Below are 5,756 nucleotides of genomic sequence, written 5' to 3'. Positions count from 1 at the left end.
AATTCGATTCAAACAATATTGATAGCATATTATTAATTTTTAAAAGAAGAAGAAGAAGAAGAAGAGAGGGTTATAAAATTAAGAATCCAACTAACCAATTTAATAGACGCATTTATGGATCTGTCAATAAATTAGGGCGGCATCCATGCTTCCCCATAAATATTGTTTACATCATCCATACTTTATTTTTCTTCTTTTATAGATGATAAATATTCTGGTTTTATTCTTCATTCTATAAGGTTTAAAGTTTATATAATAAGCATTCAAATGCAACTCTTCGTGTTGCTACCTTTCTTATTTATGGAATAGTTTGAGCCAGAAAAGCTACATCTTTCTCATTCAATAAATTGTAGTTAATACCAAATCAGTTTAAAATTCAATATTTCTTTCTTTTTATAATATATTTTCTATTAAAATAATTTGTCTTATATATAAACCTCTCAAAAGCCATGAACAGCACGTAACATTGACCCACTGCTTTTAAAAGAAGTAAGAAGAAAAGGAAATGAATAATGGGTTACCAGATTTCCTTTATGTTTTATTGAAATCATGAAGAACAACCATTGGTTTATCGTTTACAAGCATTCATGGCGGTGAAAGCAGACCAAGTGATTGAAGTGAAAGTTAAAAACTGGTTTTCCACTGCAGTGTCGTGTACCAAAGAGAGAGAGAAAGAAGTGTCAGTAGGCCATGTTTTCCACCATATCTTGCCTTAAATGACAAATATTGTTCATCTCCCACTCTTTTCAACAGAAACCCAACAACCCTTTTTCTTTCTTTAAGATTGTTGATTTAGTGAGATTTCTTCGATTTTGTTGATGAAAAAAGATGAAGACTGAAGAAAAACAGTGACAGAGGAACATGATGTTGGTGATGTTGCAAGACGAGGAACAGTTTCTGTTCCTATTCAACAGGTATTTTCCAGTTTCCTTGTTACTGGAATGCTTAATTTGTATTTTTCACTGAATATTCAATATTACTTCATAACATTTACAGCTAGAATCCATAGATTGAAATTTGCATGTTTACTCGATGTAAAGATTATGGTTTTAGGCTGTTTTAATGGCACTTTGTACTTATGAGGGAAATAAATCACAAATTAATTAGCTTCACTCTGGTGGATTTAAATTTTAAACTGTTACTGATCTTTTTTATATTTTAAGATAGTTAAATACATCGGTTAAATCACCGGTTTCATTGGAACATTGTCGGTAGGACCCTAGCTACTCATTGTGAAGTTATATGTTTGCCCCATCTTTGCATTAATATGCTGAGAGCAGCTCTCAAGTGTAGTTCATTATTGTATGTTTGGTTGCATAATGATGAATTGTTCTTGTTTCAGGTGGAAGATTCTGCCGGAATAACCGAGGAAACGGCGGATGCTCGTAATTGGAAGCGAACCAACCTCTTTCTCGAGATCCCTCGAGAAGTTTGGATGATTCTTCTCAAGAGTCTGTCACAGTTAAGATGCCCCAAACACCTAGTTTGACTCCCAGGAAAGTGAATTTTCACTTGACACCGAGTCCTTCCGATGCAAGGATTAATGGATCCTCCTCAGGTCCTTCGTCGTCGAAAGGTAAATCGTTGAGGAGTCTCTTGCCGAAACTAAGCTTCAAGGCCAGAAGTATAAGTTCGGATATTGAAAAGGCTGCAAACTTGGCTCCCGAATCTTCGATTACTTCTCTAAAAGAGAAGCCTTCCATGTCGAGGACATTGTCACTTACCAAGATATTTACTCCCATGATAAACAGAACATCTTCCTTGCCTGTAACTCAAACTGCAAACTCGAACCCGGAATCTGCAAGCGGGGGAAGCCTTGGTGGCTCTGTAAGTTTTGTTATGTTCTTACTTGACATTGTGACTATAATTTTATTGGATTTAGATCGTCTTTTCTATCAACTAGACGGTGAATATTTGTAGTTTATCATGTTGGATTATCGTAGTCAGTTTTCGATTCACGAATAGGGGAATGTTAATTAGCTGCTAGAATTATTGCATGTTTGCAATCTATTGACCTGACCAAGTGATGTCTTAATGTTAAATGAAGAACATTTGAAAGAAGTCATTTTCATACAAGGATTTAAGTGTTGGTTCCTTTGCAGAGTAAGGGAAGCATGCTGAAGATATCTCGCTCGTTTTCAGTTCCGTAAACGAAAAGAAGGAAAATTAAGGAGAATGGATTCATTCTTTAGAGTGGTTCCCTCAACTCCGCTAACAAAGGAAGGAGAAATAAGTTCAAACCCAAACCCTTCTATCAGGCCCGATTCAGGCATCCATTCTATGCATTCATCTATGTTTATGCTTATGTTCAAAATTTTGCAAAGTGCCTTTCATCTAAATAGATCCGACATGAAGTTCAAAGCATATAAAGGTATTCGGCCTCGAACTTTTGTCAGCAATGTCTTATGAAAATCTCATTTTTTTTTTCAGAAAACAGAGACCCTGATGGTGAGGACATACTGGAAGAAGAGGCTGTTTGTAGAATTTGTATGGTTGAACTATGCGAAGGAGGCGAAACATTTAAGATGGAATGCAGCTGCAAAGGCGAGCTTGCGTTGGCTCACAAAGACTGTGCCGTTAAATGGTTTACCATCAAAGGCAACAAGACATGCGATGTGTGCAAGCAAGAGGTTCAGAACCTACCCGTCACCCTTTTACGAATCCAAAGTGTTCGAGCTCGCCATGGTGGAACAAGTAGAGGTTTTCCGGATGAAGCTCGTGGATACAGGTAAATTACAGTTTCTTACCAACTCTCCTATAGGATTCAGGTGCGAATATCAGATACGGATATGTTTCTGTCACTAGTGTGTTCGGTTTTGTATGTTATACCTTAAGCATTCCTCATACCTTCTAAACATTAAGTAAAAAACAAATTACCAGACTGCTCTATTGTGTACATTCCGAGCACTTATCCGTTTGATGATTGCAGGGTTTGGCAGGAGGTCCCGGTTCTTGTAATCATCAGCATGCTTGCATATTTTTGTTTTCTCGAGCAGCTTCTCGTAGGATAAGTTGTTTTCCATTCAGAACTTCCCTTCTCTGCTATTGTATATATATATATCCTTGATATATACATGGATATCTCCATTTACCTGCAGGTTGGAAAAATGGGTACCGGAGCCATTGCTATATCGCTTCCATTTTCTTGCGTGCTAGGCCTGCTTGCATCGATGACTTCTTCAACTATGGGTAGGCTTGGCGAACATCCTCAAGCTTTTTGATTAATTTAAGAGGAAATTCAAATGTTGATTAGAAAAAATCCTTTTGAATGTTTGGTATTCAGTGAAGCGAAGATTCATCTGGGTTTACGCATCGATTCAATTTGCCTTGGTGGTCTTCTTTGCCCATATGTTTTATTCATTGGTAAGTGATTTCTCTATCTTGCTTAGCACCCGCTGAACTCGATTTTTTGATATACTTGTATGATCCAACACTCACCTCTCCGAGAAATATCAATGCAATGGTCATTAAACTACACAGTTTTGGTACTTTTAAACATTAAATTTTGTGTAAAACATGGTTTGATTAAAATCAATTAACTTTTTAATCGTTCTTGGACATGCAGGTGAAAGTACAAGCAGTACTATCAATTCTCCTTGCAACTTTTTCTGGTTTCGGCGTTGCAATGAGCGGGAGTTCTATCATTGTCGAGATCATGCGTTGGAGAAGAAGATGGCAGGCTTGGTCCGACCAGCAGCACCATAATTCCCAAGTTCCGACACCACCGCCGGTCCAACCTCCACGAGCTGTTAATTCACCTCGGAGAGGTCCGGATGGAAACCAGCAAAGAGCAGAAACTTTCAGTGGGAGTTGAACGGATCTACCTTTCGCCTCTTCGGTAGCACTTATCGAGTTCCTACCATATCCGCTTCGCTCATTCATTGACATGCGTTGAAATTGAAGCTTTGATTGTTTCTTACATTGGTAAGCCCAACATTGAGGCCCCCGCAATACAGTATGTATAATCTAGTTTATCTGCAGGTGAAGCATCGTTTGCTTTTTTTATATACAATGAAATAGTTTGCAATGTGCTTGCAAAAGGGCATATATAATATAATATAGTAGGCTTAATACATATTTGACGTTTTTTTTTAAATATATGATATTTATGTTAATTTTTTATTATTATCTAATATGACAAAAGTTATACATTTTAGTACTCGGAGATAATATTATTATCTTTTGTGCGTTTAATTTTATTAACAATAATAACCTTTTCCTAAATCAAGAACCAAATAAATTATAGTCTTTAATCTTTTCCTAAATCGCATATTCAAATATTAATTCAACTTATATTTATAGCATAAATTTAAAGGTTTCTATCAGTATTTTCAAATATTTATTAATCGATACACCAAATTAATATTTTAAATCTTTAAAATTTTAAAACAAATTGAAACCCTAAAAAATGTAACATAAATCCAAAAGATTTGGCATGTATGATAAAAAAAAACACCGAATCCAAATGTCAAATCCATAAAATTTGAAAAACGAATAGACCCAAAAATAATAGAGAATCAATTCGTTCTCAATAATTCAACATGACAAGACTCCGATCTCACTTGTTATTATTGTTAAAAAGAAAGAAGAAGTCAAAGCTTGAGGATGAAAGAGCAAATGAAATATATATTGAGCAAAATCCGATTCGATTTGAAAAGCTCGGTAAAAAATTCAAATTTTGAATTAAATAGTTTGAGTTATTTGGATTAACTCAAATAAACGAATATGAATTATACAATTCGAGTTATCCAAAAATATGAATAAGAAAAGGCAAAACTGCGTCGTTTTGATAAATGTTTACCTTTTCTAAAATTAACAGTCAAAACCATTAGGTTAAAAGGCAAAGAAACTACATCGTTTTGATAAATGTTTACCTATTAAGTTAAAAGACAAAACCATTAGATTATCTATATAGTTAAATAATCTTGTACTTCGTCTACTAATTAAATAATCGGTCCATGTAAACACAACATTGAGTATAAATAATAGAATTAGTTAACTTGACTCGACTTAACTCAATTTTTTACTCGATTCAACTCGACTCGACTAATGCTCACCCTAGTTTAATTTGAGTTTTAAATTTGATTTGATGAAATATTAGCAATTAACTTTTACCAAATTAATCAAAACCTGAATTAAATTATATCCATTTAATTGTATTTGATAAATCAAACGCAAAATTAAACAAATTTACAATTAATACTTAATTTATTTTATTAATAAAATTATGAAAAACTCATATTAATAATAGTAACAATTAATTTTTTTCAAAGTAACACTAATTAAACACTAAAAATTAAGAGTAGGAAAATATATAACATTTGTGAAAATAAATTAAAAATAAGATAGATAAAATGTCTTTAAATAATATATTAAGCAAATATAATATGAAAAATTGAATCCATATTTTAATTGAGTTTGTTGTTTTCAAAGTCTGCCAAGATGCAAGTCATAGGTGAATAATTTTAAAAAAGAAAATTACTGATGAATTAAACTAAAATTGAAAATATAAAATACCCTTGTTAGGTAGATGGAATGAAATTATGGTAATAATGCCTTATTGCCTCAAATTGGGAAGAAAAACATGAAATGAAACATCGACCCCTAAGGCCCAAGGGACAAAACCATGTGAAACATGTTTTATGTAATGGGTGACTTGCAAATGCTATGCATCCCTTGAACCAAAATGATCTTCATTTTGCATACTCACTTATGTTTAAAATGTTACGTTTTAGTCATCGAGTTAATTATCGTTA

General features: G+C 33.7%; 1 pseudogene; it reads left to right on the top strand.

The window, feature by feature from the left end:
- The first annotated feature begins 1,252 nt into the window (after window positions 1-1,252).
- Window positions 1,253-4,075, top strand: LOC128043137 (uncharacterized; annotated as a pseudogene).
- Window positions 4,076-5,756: the final 1,681 nt, after the last annotated feature.

This window comes from Gossypium raimondii, chromosome 8 (assembly GCF_025698545.1).
Source record: "Gossypium raimondii isolate GPD5lz chromosome 8, ASM2569854v1, whole genome shotgun sequence".
Lineage (NCBI taxonomy): Eukaryota > Viridiplantae > Streptophyta > Magnoliopsida > Malvales > Malvaceae > Gossypium > Gossypium raimondii.
This window is presented reverse-complemented; position numbering and strand designations above follow the sequence as displayed.